Genomic DNA, 17,106 nt, shown 5'->3' on the forward strand with positions numbered 1-17,106 from the left:
CGAACGGTGTGAATAATAATAATAGTGCACGTGCATTGGACTAAGCTGGATCTGCAAGCATCTGATACAAAGGAGAAGACAAGGTAATATGGGCTCTTTGTTAAATCAACAATAATGCATATAAGAGCTACTTCAACATTTTCATTATGGTCTTCTCCTCTTGACCCCCAACGAAAAGAAAGGAAATAAAACTATTTACACGGGAAAGCTCCCAACAAGCAAAAGAAGAACGAGAAATCTTTTTGTGTTTTCTTTTAATTATTACTACTACAGGCATGGAAAGTAAACTAGCTAAAAGCTACAACTAATTGTTTTTGGTTTTTCTTAAGGTTTTTCAAACACACAAGAAGAAGGCTAGGAAAAGAAAATAAACTAGCATGGATAGGACAATGAAAAAGTATGAGCACCGAATACTAGCATGAGTGTGTGAACATGAATGTAATGTCGGTGAGAGATACGTACTCCCCCAAGCTTAGGCTTTTGGCCTAAGTTGGTCTAGGGCCACGCCTGGCCTGGCGGATATCCAAAGTTGTAACTGGGGTCGTACTGAGATGCAGCAGCTATTGCCTCATGACCTGCCGCTTGGAGGCGAGCTGCCTCCGTCCTCCTCTTATACTCGTTCGCCTCCTCCCTGGTTATAGTATATCTCCCTTTTGCCTGAAAGTCAAAGAAAGTAGGAGTAGGGAGAGCAACATGGAAAGTGCGGCGCCTGTCAAACATTAGTCGATATGATACGTCTCCAGCGTAAATTGCTATTTTTTTTGCCTATTTTAGTGTTTCGAAGGAAAGGAATATCAAACGGAGTCCAAACGGAATGAAACCTTCAGGAACGTGATTTTTGGAACAAACATGATCCAGAGGACTTGGAGTGGACGTCAAGCAACCGACGAGGAAGCCACGAGGCTGGGGGGCACGCCTACCCCCTGGGCGCGCCCTCCACCCTGATGGGCCCCTCGTAGCTCCACAGACCTACTTCCTCCAATATATACCTATGTACCCCCAAACCATCAGACACGGAGCCAAAACCCTATTTCCACTGCCGCAACCTTCTGTACCCGTGAGATCCCATCTTGGGGCCTTTCCCGGCGCTTCGCCGGAGGGGGCATCGATCACGGAGGGCTTCTACATCAACACCATAGCCTCTCCGATGATGTGTGAGTAGTTTACCTCAGACTTTCGGGTCCATAGTTATTAGCTAGATGGCTTCTTCTCTCTCTTTGTATCTCAATACAAAGTTCTCCTCGATTCTCTTGGAGATCTCTTTGATGTAACTCTTCTTTTACGGTGTGTTTGTCGTGAATTGTGGGTTTATGATCAAGATTATCTATGAACAATATTTGAATCCCCTCTGAATTCTTTTATGTATGATTGGTTATCTTTGCAAGTCTCTTTGAATTATCAGTTTGGTTTGGCCTACTAGATCGATCTTTCTTGCAATGGGAGAAGTGCTTAGCTTTGGGTTCAATCTTGCGGTGCTCGATCCCAGTGACAGTAGGGGAAACGACATGTATTGTATTGTTTCCATCGAGGATAAAAAGATGGGGTTTATATCATATTGCATGAGTTTTTCCTTCTACATCATGTCATCTTGCTTAAAGCGTTACTCCGTTCTTATGAACTTAATACTCTAGATGCATGCTGGATAGCGGTCGATGTGTGGAGTAGTAGTAGTAGATGCAGGTAGGAGCCGGTCTACTTGTCACGGATGTGATGCCTATATACATGATCGTACCTAGATATTCTCATAACTATGCTCAATTCTATCAATTGCTCGACAGTAATTCATTTACCCACCGTAATACTTATGTTATCTTGAGAGAAGCCACTAGTGAAACCTATGGCCCCCGGGTCTATTTTCCATCATATTAATTTCCCGACAACAAGCTATTTCTGGCGCCGTTTATTTTGCTTTCTTTACTTTTACTCTTTACCATAAAAATACCAAAAATATTATCTTATCATCTCTATCAGATCTCACTCTCGTAAGTGACCGTGAAGGGATTGACAACCCCTTCATCGCGTTGGTTGCGAGGTTCTTATTTGTTTGTGTAGGTGCGTGGGACTCGAGCATGGTCTCCTACTGGATTGATACCTTGGTTCTCAAAAACTGAGGGAAATACTCACGCTACTTTACTGCATCACCCTTTCCTCTTCAAGGGAAAACCAACGCAGTGCTCAAGAGGTAGCAAGAAGGATTTCTGGCGCCGTTGCCGGGGAGGTGTGCACCAAGTCAAGTCAAGATTTGACTCCCGCCAACGTGCGATTTCTGGCGCCATTGCCGGGGAGTCTACGCACAAGTCAAGACATACCAAGTACCCATCACAAACTCGTATCCCTCGCATTACATTATTTGCCATTTGCCTCTCATGTTCCTCTCCCCCACTTCACCCTTGCCGTTTTATTCGCCCATTTTTCCGTTCGCCTCTTTTTCGCTTGCTTCTTGTTTGCTCGTGTGTTGGATTGCTTGCTTGTCACGATGACTCAAGACAATACTAAATTATGTGACTTTACCAATACCAACAACAATGATTTTCTTAGCACTCCGATTGCTCCTCTTATCGATGCTGAATCTTGTGAAATTAATGCTGCTTTGCTGAATCTTGTCATGAAAGATCAATTCACCGGCCTTCCTAGTGAAGATGCCGCTATCCATCTAAATAGCTTTGTTGATTTGTGTGATATGCAAAAGAAGAAAGATGTGGACAATGATATTATTAAATTGAAGCTATTTCCTTTTTCGCTTAGAGATCGCGCTAAAACTTGGTTTTCGTCTTTGCCGAAAAATTGTATTGATTCTTGGAATAAGTGCAAAGATGCTTTTATCTCTAAGTATCCCCCCCCCCCCCGCTAAGATCATCTCTCTTAGAAACGATATTATGAATTTTAAGCAACTTGATCATGAACATGTTGCACAAGCTTGGGAGAGGATGAAATTAATGATACGTAATTTCCCTAATCATGGTTTGAATTTGTGGATGATTATACAAAAAATTTATGACGGATTGAATTTTGCTTCTAGAAATCTTTTAGATTCGGCCGCGGGAGGCACTTTTATGGAAATCACATTAGGAGAAGCTACTAAACTCCTAGACAATATTATGGTTAATTATTTTCAATGGCACACTCAAAGATCTACTAGTAAAAAGGTGCATGCGATAGAAGAAATTAATGTTTTGAGTGGAAAGATGGATGAACTTATGAAATTGTTCGCTAATAAGAGTGTTTCTTCTGATCCTAATGATATGCCTTTGTCTACTTTGATTGAGAATAATAATGAATCTATGGATGTGAATTTTGTTGGTAGGAATAATTTTGGTAACAACGCATATAGAGGAAACTTTAATCCTAGGTCGTTCCCTAGTAATTCCTCTAATAATTATGGTAATTCCTACAACAATTCTTATGGAAATTTTAATAAGATGCCTTCTGATTTTGAGACTAGAGTTAAAGAATTTATGATTGCGCAAAAGAATTTCAATGCCTTGCTTGAAGAAAAAATGCCTAAGATTGATGAGTTGGCTAGGAACATGGATAGAATTTCTCTTGATGTTGATTCTTTGAAGCTTTGATCTATTCCACCTAAGCATGATATCAATGAGTCTCTCAAAGCCATGATAATTTCCATTGATGAGTGCAAAGAAAGAACCGCTAGTATGCGTGCTAAGAAAGATTGCTTTGTAAAAGTGTGTTCTTCTAATTTTTATGAGAATAAAGATGAAGATCTAAAAGTTATTGATGTGTCCCCTATTAAATATTTGTTTTGCAATATGAATCTTGATAATAACGGGACTGGAGATGAGTCAACTTTAGTTAGAAGGCGTTCCGAAAATTCGGAGTTTTTAGATCTTGATGCAAAATTTGGTAAAAGTGGGATTGAAGAGGTCAAAACTTTAGATATCAATGAACCCACTATTTTGGATTTCAAGGAATTTAATTACAATAATTGCTCTTTGATAGATTGTATTTCCTTGTTGCAATCCGTGCTAAATTCTCCTCATGCTTATAGTCAAAATAAAGCCTTTACTAAACATATCGTTGATGCTTTGATGCAATCTTATGAGGAAAAACTTGAGTTGGAAGTTTCTATCCCTAGAAAACTTTATGATGAATGGGAACCTACAATTAAAATTAAAATTAAAGATCATGAATGCTATGCTTTGTGTGATTTGGGTGCTAGTGTTTCCACAATCCCAAAAACTTTATGTGATTCTTTAGGTTTCCATGAATTTGATGATTGTTCTCTAAACTTGCACCTTGCGGATTCCACTATCAAGAAACCTATGGGAAGAATTAATGATGTTCTTATTGTTGCAAATAGGAACTATGTGCCCGTAGATTTCATTGTTCTTGATATAGATTGCAATCCTTCATGTCCTATTATTCTTGGTAGACCTTTCCTTAGAACGATTGGTGCAATTATTGATATGAAGGAAGGAAATATTAGATTCCAATTTCCGTTAAGGAAAGGCATGGAACACTTTACTAGAGAGAAAATAAAATTACCTTATGAATCTATTATGAGAGCCACTTATGGATTGCCTACCAAAGATGGCAATACCTAGATCTATCCTTGCTTTTATGCCTAGCTAAGGGCGTTAAACGATAGCGCTTGTTGGGAGGCAACCCAATTTTGTGTTTTAGTTAGTGTTTGTGCCAAGTGAAACCTATAGGATCTTCTTGGATGATAGTTACTTGATCTTGCTGAAAATTCCAGAAACTTTCTGTTCACGAAAACAATTGTTTAAAATCACCAGATCATGATAAAATATTGATTCCAATTGAAGAAGATCAATAAACAAATTATCTAGGTCGTCCTATTTTGGTAGATTTTTCTGAGTTCCAGAAGTTTGCGTTAGTTACAGATTACTACAGACTGTTCTGTTTTTTGACAGTTTCTGTTTTTCGCGTGTTGTTTGCTTATTTTGATGAGTCTATGGCTAGTAAAATAGTTTATAAAGCATAGAGAAGTTGGAATACAGTAAGTTTAACACCAATATAAATAAATAATGAGTTCAATACAGTACCTTGAAGTGGTGTTTTGTTTTCTTTCGCTAACGGAGCTCACGAGATTTTCTGTTAAGTTTTGTGTTGTGATGTTTTCAAGTTTTGGGTAAAGATTTGATGGATTATGGAATAAGGAGTGGCAATAGCCTAAGCTTGGGGATGCCCAAGGCACCCCAAGTTAAATCCAAGGACACCAAAAATCCAAAGCTTGGGGATGCCCCGGAAGGCATCCCCTCATTCGTCTTCGTCCACCGGTAACATTACTTGGAGCTATATTTTTATTCACCACATGATATGTGTTTTGCTTGGAGCGTCTTGTATGATTTGAGTCTTTGCTTTTAGTTCACCACAATCATCCTCGCTGTACACACCTTTTGAGAGAGACACACATGATTCGGAATTTATTAGAATACTCTATGTGCTTCACTTATATCTTTTCAGCTATATAGTTTTTGCTCTAGTGCTTCACTTATATCATTTAGAGCACGGCGGTGGTTTTTTTTTATAGAAACTATTGTTATATCATGCTTCACTTATATTATTTTGAGAGTCCTACAGAACAGCATGGTAATTTGCTTAAATTGAGAAATTAGTCCTAATATGATAGGCATCCAAGATTAGTAAAAACTTTCTTATAAGTGCGTTGAATACTATGAGAAGTTCGATGCTTGATTATTGTTTTGAGATATGAAGATGGTAATATTAGAGTCATGCTAGTTGAGTAGTTGTGAATTTGAGAAATACTTGTGTGGAAGTTTGCGATTCCCGTAGCATGCACGTATGGTGAACCGTTATGTGATGAAGTCGGAGCATGATTTATTTATTGATTGTATTCCTTATGAGTGGGCGTCGGGACGAGCGATGGTCTTTTCCTACCAATCTATCCCCCTAGGAGCATGCGCGTAGTACTTTGTTTCGATAACTAATAGATTTTTGCAATAAGTATGTGAGTTCTTTATGACTAATGTTGAGTCCATGGATTATACGCACTCTCACCCTTCCACCATTGCTAGCCTCTCTAATACCGCTCACCTTTCGCCGGTATCATACACCCACCATATACCTTCCTCAAAACAGCCACCATACCTACCTATTATGGCATTTCCATAGCCATTCTGAGATATATTGCCATGCAACATACCACCGTTCCGTTTACTATGACACATTCCATCATTGTCATAGTGCCTTGCATGATCATGTAGTTGACATCGTATTTGTGGCAAAGCCACCGTTCATAATTTTCATACATGTCACTCTTGATTCATTGCATATACCGGTACTCCGCCGGAGGCATTCACATAGAGTCATATTTTTGTTCTAAGTATTGAGTTGTAAGTAAATAAAAGTGTGATGATCATCATTATTAGAGCATTGTCCCGGTGAGGAAAGGATGATGGAGAGTATGATTCCCCCACAAGTCGGGATGAGACTCCAGACAAAAAATAAAAAATAAAAAAAGGAAAAAAAGAGGCCATAAAAAAAGAGAAAAGGCCCAAAAAATGAGAGAAAAAGAGAGAAGGGACAATGTTACTATCCTTTTACCACACTTGTGCTTCAAAGTAGCACCATGATCTTCATGATAGAGAGTCTCCTATGTTGTCACTTTCATATACTGGTGGGAGTTTTATATTATAGAACTTGGCTTGTATATTCCAATGATGGGCTTCCTCAAAATGCCCTAGGTCTTCGTGAGCAAGCGAGTTGGATGCACACCCACTTAGTTTCTTTTGTTGAGCTTTCATACACTTATAGCTCTAGTGCATCCGTTGCATGGCAACCCCTACTCACTCACATTGATATCTATTGATGGGCATCTCCATAGCCCATTGATACGTCTAGTTGATGTGACACTATCTTCTTCTTCTTTTTTGTCTTCTCCACAACCACCATTCTATTCCACATATAGTGCTATGTCCATGGCTCATGCTCATGTATTGCGTGAAGATTGAAAAAGTTTGAGAACATCAAAAGTATGAAACAATTGATTGGCTTGTCATCGGGGTTGTGCATGATTAAATACTTTGTGTGATGAAGATAGAGGATAGCCAGACTATATGATTTTGTAGGGATAACTTTCTTTGGCCATGTTATTTTGAGAAGACATGATTGCTTTATTAGTATGCTTGAAGTATTGTTATTTTTATGTCAATATTAAACTTTTATATTGAATCTTTCGGATCTGAATATTCATACCACAAATAAGAGAATTACATTGAAAATTATGCTAAGTAGCATTCCACATAAAAATTCTGTTTTTATCATTTACCTACTCGAGGACGAGCAGGAATTAAGCTTGGGGATGCTTGATACGTCTCCAACGTATCTATAATTTTTTATTGTTCCATGCTATATTATATTCTGTTTTGGATGTTTAATGGGATTTATTATACACTTTTATATTATTTTTGGGACTAACCTATTAACCGGAGGCCCAACCCAAATTGCTGTTTTTTTGCCTATTTCAGTGTTTCGAAGGAAATGAATATCAAACGGAGTCCAAACGGAATGAAACCTTCGGGAACGTGATTTTTGGAACAAACGTGATCTAGAGGACTTGGAGTGGACGTCAAGCAACCGACGAGGAAGCCACGAGGCAGGGGCACGCCTACCCCCCTGGGCGCGCCCTCCACCCTCGTGGGCCCCTCATAGCTCCACCGACCTACTTCTTCCTCCTATATATACCTACGTATCACCAAACCATCAGATACGGAGCCAAAACCCTATTTCCACCGCCGCAATCTTCTGTACCCGTGAGATCCCATCTTGGGGCCTTTTCCGGCGCTCCGCCGGAGGGGGCATCGATCACGGAGGGCTTCTACATCAACACCATAGCCTCTCCGATGATGTGTGAGTAGTTTACCTCAGACCTTCGGGTCCATAGTTATTAGCTAGATGGCTTCTTCTCTCTCTTTGGATCTCAATACAAAGTTCTCCTCGATTCTCTTGGAGATCTATTTGATGTAACTCTTCTTTTGCGGTATGTTTCTCGATATCCGATGAATTGTGGGTTTATGATCAAGATTATCTATGAACAATATTTGAATCTCCACTGTATTCTTTTATGTATGATAGGTTATCTTTGCAAGTCTCTTCGAATTATCAGTTTGGTTTGGCCTACTAGATTGATATTTCTTGCAATGGGAGAAGTGCTTAGCTTTGGGTTCAATCTTCGGGTGCTCGATCCCAGTGATAGTAGGGAAACGACACGTATTGTATTGTTGCCATCAAGGATAAAAAGATGGGGTTTATATCATATTGCATGAGTTTATCCTTCTACATCATGTCATCTTGCTTAAAGCGTCAGTCCGTTCTTACGAACTTAATACTCTAGATGCATGCTGGATAGCGGTCGATGTGTGGAGTAATAGTAGTAGATGCAGGCAGGAGTCGGTCTACTTGTCACGGACGTGATGCCTATATACATGATCATACCTAGATATTCTCATAACTATGCTCAATTCTATCAATTGCTCGACAGTAATTCGTTTACCCACCGTAATACTTATGCTATCTTGAGAGAAGCCACTAGTGAAACCTATGGCCCCGGGGTCTATTTTCCATCATATTAATTCCCCGACAACAAGCTATTTCTCGCGCCATTTATTTTGCTTTCTTTACTTTTACTCTTTACCATAAAAATACCAAAAATATTATCTTATCATCTCTATCAGATCTCACTCACGTAAGTGACTTATCGCGTTGGTTGCGAGGTTCTTATTTGTTTGTGTAGGTGTGTGGGACTCGAGCATGGTCTCCTACTGGATTGATACCTTGGTTCTCAAAAACTGAGGGAAATACTTACGCTACTTTACTGCATCACCCTTTCCTCTTCAAGGGAAAACCAACGCAGTGCTCAAGAGGTAGCAAGAAGGATTTGTGGCACCGTTGCCGGGGAGGTGTGCACCAAGTCAAGTCAAGATTTGACTCCCGCCAACGTGCGATTTCTGGCGCCGTTGCCGGGGAGTCTACGCACAATTCAAGACATACCAAGTACCCATCACAAACTCGTATCCCTCGCATTACATTATTTGCCATTTGCCTCTCGTTTTCCTCTCCCCCACTTCACCCTTGCCGTTTTATTCGCTCGCTTTTCCGTTCGCCTCTTTTTCGCTTGCTTCTTGTTTGCTCGTGTGTTGGATTGCTTGCTTGTCACGATGGCTCAAGACAATACTAAATTGTGTGACTTTACCAATACCAACAACAATGATTTTCTTAGCACACCGATTGCTCCTCTTACTGATGATGAATCTTGTGAAATTAATGCTGCGTTGCTGAATCTTGTCATGAAAGATCAATTCGCCGGCCTTCCTAGTGAAGATGCCGCTACCCATCTAAATAGCTTTATTGATTTGTGTGATATGCAAAAGAAGAAAGATGTGGACAATGATATTGTTAAATTGAAGCTATTTCCTTTTTCGCTTAGAGGTCACGCTAAAACTTGGTTTTCATCTTTGCCTAAAAATTGTATTGATTCTTGGAATAAGTGCAAAGATGCTTTTATCTCTAAGTATTTCCCCTCGCTAAGATCATCTCTCTTAGAAACGATATTATGAATTTTAAGCAACTTGATCATGAACATGTTGCACAAGCTTGGGAGAGGATGAAATTAATGATACGTAATTGCCCTACTCATGGTTTGAATTTGTGGATGATTATACAAAAAATTTATGCCGGATTGAATTTTGCTTCTAGAAATCTTTTAGATTCGGCTGCGGGAGGCACTTTTATGGAAATCACGTTAGGAGAAGCTACTAAACTCCTAGACAATATTATGGTTAATTATTCTCAATGGCACACTGAAAGATCTACTAGTAAAAAGGTGCATGCAATACAAGAAATTAATGTTTTGAGTGGAAAGATGGATGAACTTATGAAATTGTTCGCTAATAAGAGTGTTTCTTCTGATCCTAATGATATGCCTTTGTCTACTTTGATTGAGAATAATAATTAATCTATGGATGTGAATTTTGTTGGTAGGAATAATTTTGGTAACAACACATATAGAGGAAACTTTAATCCTAGGCCGTTCCCTAGTAATTCCTCTAATAATTATGGTAATTCCTACAACAATTCTTATGGAAATTTTAATAAGATGCCTTCTGATTTTGAGACTAGTGTTAAAGAATTTACGATTGCGCAAAAGAATTTCAATGCCTTGCTTGAAGAAAAATTGCCTAAGATTGATGAGTTAGCTAGGAACGTGGATAGAATTTCTCTTGATGTTGATTCTTTGAAGCTTAGATCTATTCCACCTAAGCATGATATCAATGAGTCTCTCAAAGCCATGAGAATTTCCATTGATGAGTGCAAAGAAAGAACCGCTAGTATGCATGCTAAGAAAGATTGCTTTGTAAAAGCGTGTTCTTCTATTTTTTATGAGAATAAAGATGAAGCTCTAAAAGTTATTGATGTGCCCCCTATTAAATCTTTGTTTTGCAATATGAATCTTGATAATAACGGGACTAGAGATGAGTCAACTTTAGTTAGAAGGCGTTCCAAAAATTTGGAGTTTTCAGATCTTGATGCAAAATTTGGTAAAAGTGGGATTGAAGAGGTCAAAACTTTAGATATCAATGAACCCACTATTTTGGATTTCAAGGAATTTAATTACGATAATTGCTCTTTGATAGATTGTATTTCCTTGTTGCAATCCGTGCTAAATTCTCCTCATGCTTATAGTCAAAATAAAGCCTTTACTAAACATATCGTTGATGCTTTGATGCAATCTTATGAGGAAAAACTTGAGTTGGAAGTTTCTATCCCTAGAAAACTTTATGATGAATGGGAACCTACAATTAAAATTAAAATTAAAGATCATGAATGCTATGCTTTGTGTGATTTGGGTGCTAGTGTTTCCACGATTCCAAAAACTTTATGTGATTTGTTAGGTTTCCGTGAATTTGATGATTGTTCTCTAAACTTGCACCTTGCGGATTCCACTATCAAGAAACCTATGGGAAGAATTAATGATGTTCTTATTGTTGCAAATAGGAACTATTTGCCCGTAGATTTCATTGTTCTTGATATAGATTGCAATCCTTCATGTCGTATTATTCTTGGTAGACCTTTCCTTAGAACGATTGGTGCAATTATTGATATGAAGGAAGGAAATATTAGATTCCAATTTCCATTAAGGAAAGGCATGTAACACTTTCCTAGAAAGAAAATAAAATTACCTTATGAATCTATTATGAGAGCAACTTATGGATTGCCTACCAAAGATGGCAATACCTAGATCTATCCTTGCTTTTATGCCTAGCTAAGGGCGTTAAACGATAGCGCTTGTTGGGAGGCAACACAATTTTATTTTAGTTTTTTGCTTTTTGGTTCTGTTTAGTAATAAATCTTTGATCTAGCCTCTGCTTAGATGTGTTTTTATTTTTTAATTAGTGTTATTGCCAAGTGAAACCTATAGGATCTTCTTGGATGATAGTTATTTGATCTTGCTGAAAATTCCAGAAACTTTATGTTCACGAAAACAATTGTTTAAAATCACCAGAACGTGATAAAATATTGATTAAAATTGCAGAAGATCAATAAACAAATTATCTAGGTCGTCCTATTTTGGTAGATTTTTCTGAGTTCCAGAAGTTTGTGTTAGTTACAGATTACTACAGACTGTTCTGTTTTTGACAGATTCTGTTTTTCGCGTGTTGTTTGCTTATTTTGATGAGTCTATGGCTAGTAAATTATTTATAAAACATAGAGGAGTTGGAATACATTAAGTTTAACACCAATATAAATAAATAATGAGTTCAATACAGTACCTTGAAGTGGTGTTTTGGTTTCTTTCACTAACGGAGCTCATGAGATTTTCTGTTAAGTTTTGTGTTGTGAAGTTTTCAAGTTTTGGGTAAAGATTTGATGGATTATGGAATAAGGAGTGGAAAGAGTCTAAGCTTGGGGATGCACAAGGCATCCCAAGTTAAATCCAAGGACACCAGAAAGCCAAAGCGTGGGGATGCCCCGGAAGGCATCCCCTCTTTCGTCTTCGTCCATCGGTAACTTTACTTGGAGCTATATTTTTATTCACCACATGATATGTGTTTTTCTTGGAGCGTCTTGTATGATTTGAGTCTTTGCTTTTATTTTACCACAATCATCCTCGCTGTACACACCTTTTGAGAGAGACACACATGATTCGGAATTTATTAGAATACTCTATGTGCTTCACTTATATCTTTTGAGCTATATAGTTTTTGCTCTAGTGCTTCACTTATATCTTTTAGAGCACGGTGGTGATTTTGTTTTATAGAAACTATTGTTCTCTCATGCTTCACTTATATTATTTTGAGAGTCCTACAAAACAGCATGGTAATTTGCTTAAATTGAGAAATTAGTCCTAATATGATAGGCATCCAAGATTAGTAAAAACTTTCTTATAAGTGCGTTGAATACTATGAGAAGTTTGATGCTTGATAATGGTTTTGAGATATGAAGATGGTAATATTAGAGTCATGCTAGTTGAGTAGTTGTGAATTTGAGAAATACTTGTGTTAAAGTTTACGATTCCCGTAGCATGCACGTATGGTGAACCGTTATGTGATGAAGTCGGAGCATGATTTATTTATTGATTGTCTTCCTTATGAGTGGCAGTCGGGGACGAGCGATGGTCTTTTCCTACCAATCTAATCCCCTAGGAGCATGCGCGTAGTACTTTGTTTCAATAACTAATAGATTTTTGCAATAAGTATGTGAGTTCTTTATGACTAATGTTGAGTCCATGGATTATACGCACTCTCACCCTTCCACCATTGCTAACCTCTCTAATACCGTGCACCTTTCGCCGGTATCATACACCCACCATATACCTTCCTCAAAACAGCCACCATACCTACCTATTATGGCATTTCCATAGCCATTCCGAGATATATTGCCATGCAACATACCACCGTTCCGTTTACTATGACACATTCCATCATTGTTATATTGCCTTGCATGATCATGTAGTTGACATCGTATTTGTGGCAAAGCCACCGTTCATAATTTTCATACATGTCACTCTTGATTCCTTGCATATCCCGGTACGCCGCCGGAGGCATTCACATAGAGTCATATTTTTGTTCTAAGTATTGAGTTGTAAGTAAATAAAAGTGTGATGATCATCATTATTAGAGCATTGTCCCAGTGAGGAAAGGATGATGGAGACTATGATTCCCCCACAAGTCGGGATGAGACTCCGGGCGAAATATAAAAAGTAAAAAAAGGGGAAAAAAGAGGCCATAAAAAAAGTGAAAAGGCCAAAAAATGAGAAAAAGAGAGAAGGGACAATGTTACTATCCTTTTACCACACTTGTGCTTCAAAGTAGCACCATGATCTTCATGATAGAGAGTCTCGTATGTTGTCACTTTCATATACTGGTGGGAATTTTACATTATAGAACTTGGCTTGTATATTCCAATGATGGGCTTCCTCAAAATGCCCTAGGTCTTCGTGAGCAAGCGAGTTGGATGCACACCCACTTAGTTTCTTTTGTTGAGCTTTCATACACTTATAGCTCTAGTGCATCCGTTGCATGGAAATCCCTACTCACTCACATTGATATCTATTGATGGGCATCTCCATAGCCCATTGATATGCCTAGTTGATGTGAGACTATCTTCTTCTTCTTTTTTTGTCTTCTCCACAACCACCATTCTATTCCACATATAGTGCTATGTCCATGGCTCACGCTCATGTATTGCGTGAAGATTGAAAAAGTTTGAGAACATCAAAATTATGAAACAATTGCTTGGCTTGTCATCGGGGTTGTGCATGATTAAATACTTTGTGTGATGAAGATAGAGTATAGCCAGACTACATGATTTTGTAGGGATAACTTTCTTTGTCCATGTTATTTTGAGAAGACATGATTGCTTTATTAGTATGCTTGAAATATTATTATTTTTATGTCAATATTAAACTTTTATATTGAAGCTTTCGGATTTGAATATTCATACCACAAATAAGAGAATTACATTGAAAATTATGCTAAGTAGCATTCCACATAAAAATTCTGTTTTTATCATTTACCTACTCGAGGACGAGCAGGAATTAAGCTTGGGGATGCTTGATACGTCTCCAACGTATCTATAATTTTTGATTGTTCCATGCTATATGATATTCTGTTTTGGATGTTTAATGGGCTTTATTATACACTTTTATATTATTTTTGGGACTAACCTATTAACCGGAGGCCCAGCCCAAATTGCTGTTTTTTGCCTATTTCAGTGTTTCGAAGGAAATGAATATCAAACGGAGTCCAAACGGAATGAAACCTTCGGGAACGTGATTTTTGGAGCAAACGTCATCCAGAGGACTTGGAGTGACGTCAAGCAACCGACGAGGAAGCCATGAGGCAGGGGCACACCTACCCCCTGGGCGCGCCCCCACCCTCGTGGGCCCCTCGTAGCTCCACCGACCTACTTCTTCCTCCTATATATACCTACGTACCCCCAAACCATCAGACACGGAGCTAAAACCCTATTTCCACTGCCGCAACCTTCTGTACCCATGAGATCCCATCTTGGGGCCTTTTCCGGCGCTCCGCCGGAGGGGGCATCGATCACGGAGGGCTTCTACATCAACACCATAGCCTCTCCGATGATGTGTGAGTAGTTTACCTCAGACCTTCGGGTCCATAGTTATTAGCTAGATGGCTTCTTCTCTCTCTCTTTGGATCTCAATACAAAGTTCTCCTCGATTCTCTTGGTGATCTATTTGATGTAACTCTTCTTTTGCGGTGTGTTTGTCGAGATCCGATGAATTGTGGGTTTATGATCAAGATTATCTATGAACAATATTTGAATCTCCTCTGAATTCTTTTATGTATGATTGGTTATCTTTGCAAGTCTCTTCGAAGTATCAGTTTGGTTTGGCCTACTAGATTGATCTTTCTTGCAATGGGAGAAGTGCTTAGCTTTGGGTTCAATCTTGCGGTGCTCGATCCCAGTGAAAGTAGGGGAAACGACACGTATTGTATTGTTGCCATCGAGGATAAAAAGATGGGGTTTATATCATATTGCATGAGTTTATCATTCTACATCATGTCATCTTGCTTAAAGCGTTACTCCGTTCTTATGAACTTAATACTCTAGATGCATGCTGGATAGCGGTCGATGTGTGGAGTAATAGTAGTAGATGCAGGCAGGAGTCGGTCTACTTGTCACGGACGTGATGCCTATATACATGATCATACCTAGATATTCTCATAACTATGCTCAATTCTATCAATTGCTCGACAGTAATTCGTTTACCCACCGTAATACTTATGCTATCTTGAGAGAAGCCACTAGTGAAACCTATGGCCCCCGGGTCTATTTTCTATCATATCAATTTCCCGACAACAAGCTATTTCTGGCACCGTTTATTTTGCTTTCTTTACTTTTACGCTTTACCATAAAAATACCAAAAATATTATCTTATCATCTCTATCAGATCTCACTCTCGTAAGTGACCGTGAAGGGATTGACAACCCCTTTATCGCGTTGGTTGCGAGGTTCTTATTTATTTGTGTAGGTGCGTGGGACTCGAGCGTGGTCTCCTACTGGATTGATACCTTGGTTCTCAAAAACTGAGGGAAATACTTACGGTACTTTACTGCATCACCCTTTCCTCTTCAAGGGAAAACCAACGCAGTGCTCAAGAGGTAGCACGGTACTGGAGAGGCTGTTCATTCCTCTCAATAAACTGATGGCGAACCATGGCATCATAATCTAGATAAGCGGGAGGCAATTCCATATCATTTTCATGTATGGGTATCTCGAGAAAATTAGCCACACGGGTTGCATAAATCCCACCAAACAAGTCTCCACTTAAACCGTTATTATGCAACCTTCATGCAACAATGGCCCCCAAGTTATATTGTTTATCTCCTAAAACAGCACTCTTGAGAACACTAAGGTCAGGAACACACATGTGACATGCCTCATCCTTACCGTTTATGCATCTACCTATAAAGAGAGCAAAATAATATATAGCAGGAAAATGAATGCTCCTATGGTAGCTTGTGTTATTTCCCTAGATTCCCCCACAGTGATACTAGCAAGAAAATCTTTAAACTCATATTTGCGAGGTTCACTAGCACTACCCCATTGCGGAAGTTTACAAGCGGTATTAAAATCTTCTAAGTCCATAGTATAAGATTTACCATAGAGATCAAATAGGACAGTGTGAGAATTGCGTGAAGATGAAAATTTGAACCTTCTCACAAAGGAATAAGTTAGGTGATAATACTGAGGGCACTTATCTAGCATGAAGCCCTCGAGTTCAGCATTACGCACATATGCGTCAAACTCCTCCTTAATTCCTGCTCGGACCATGAAATCTTCTGACGGCCATTCACAAGGCCGCACTTGAGCTTCTCTTGGTGGTTCATGGTCCAGCTCACGTATTGCGGGCCTGGGTCCTTGCTTCCTTGTAGAACCACCTTGGTACATTTTCCTAAACATATTTCTTCCTCTAAAAAATTTCTGAAAATTTTAGTAACTCAAAATAAAAATGAACCAAACTCAACAATATTGATAGCAACTACTCCCACATGTGCCTAGGAACTATATCATGCATTAGAACTACTTGGGACCATATAAATTTGACATGCAAGCTCAAGAACAGGGTCACCTAAGCAGCAAAAATTTGCAATGAATAAAGCACTAGAACAAAAACTAATTGGACCATAGGAGGAGTCACATACCAAAGAACATCCCTAAAGCAGTTTTGTGAGTGGAGCTTTGAGCAAGGAGATCGAAAATCGCAGCAAGATGAGCAAGAACTCGTGCTTGAGCTGGTTGGTGATTTTTTTGGGAGGAGGAAGGAGTGTGTGGTTGCTGGAATAAGTGGAGGGAGGCCACCAGGGGCCCATGAGGCAGGGGGCGTGCCCAGGGGGTGGGCGCGCCCTGGACCCTCGTGGCCAGGTGCTTGCAGCCCCTGATGTGTTCTCAGTGCCAAATATTCTAGAAAAAATCATATTTCATTTCCAGGGCATTTGGAGAACTTTTATTTTCGAGGTATTTTTTTATTGCAAGGATAATTCAGAAAACTGACAGAAAATACTAATTTTGCTTTATTTAATCTAAATAACAGAAAGTAAAAGGAGGGTACAGAGAGTTGTGCTTTCTAACTTC

Source organism: Aegilops tauschii, chromosome 4, assembly GCF_002575655.3.
Source record: "Aegilops tauschii subsp. strangulata cultivar AL8/78 chromosome 4, Aet v6.0, whole genome shotgun sequence".
Lineage (NCBI taxonomy): Eukaryota > Viridiplantae > Streptophyta > Magnoliopsida > Poales > Poaceae > Aegilops > Aegilops tauschii.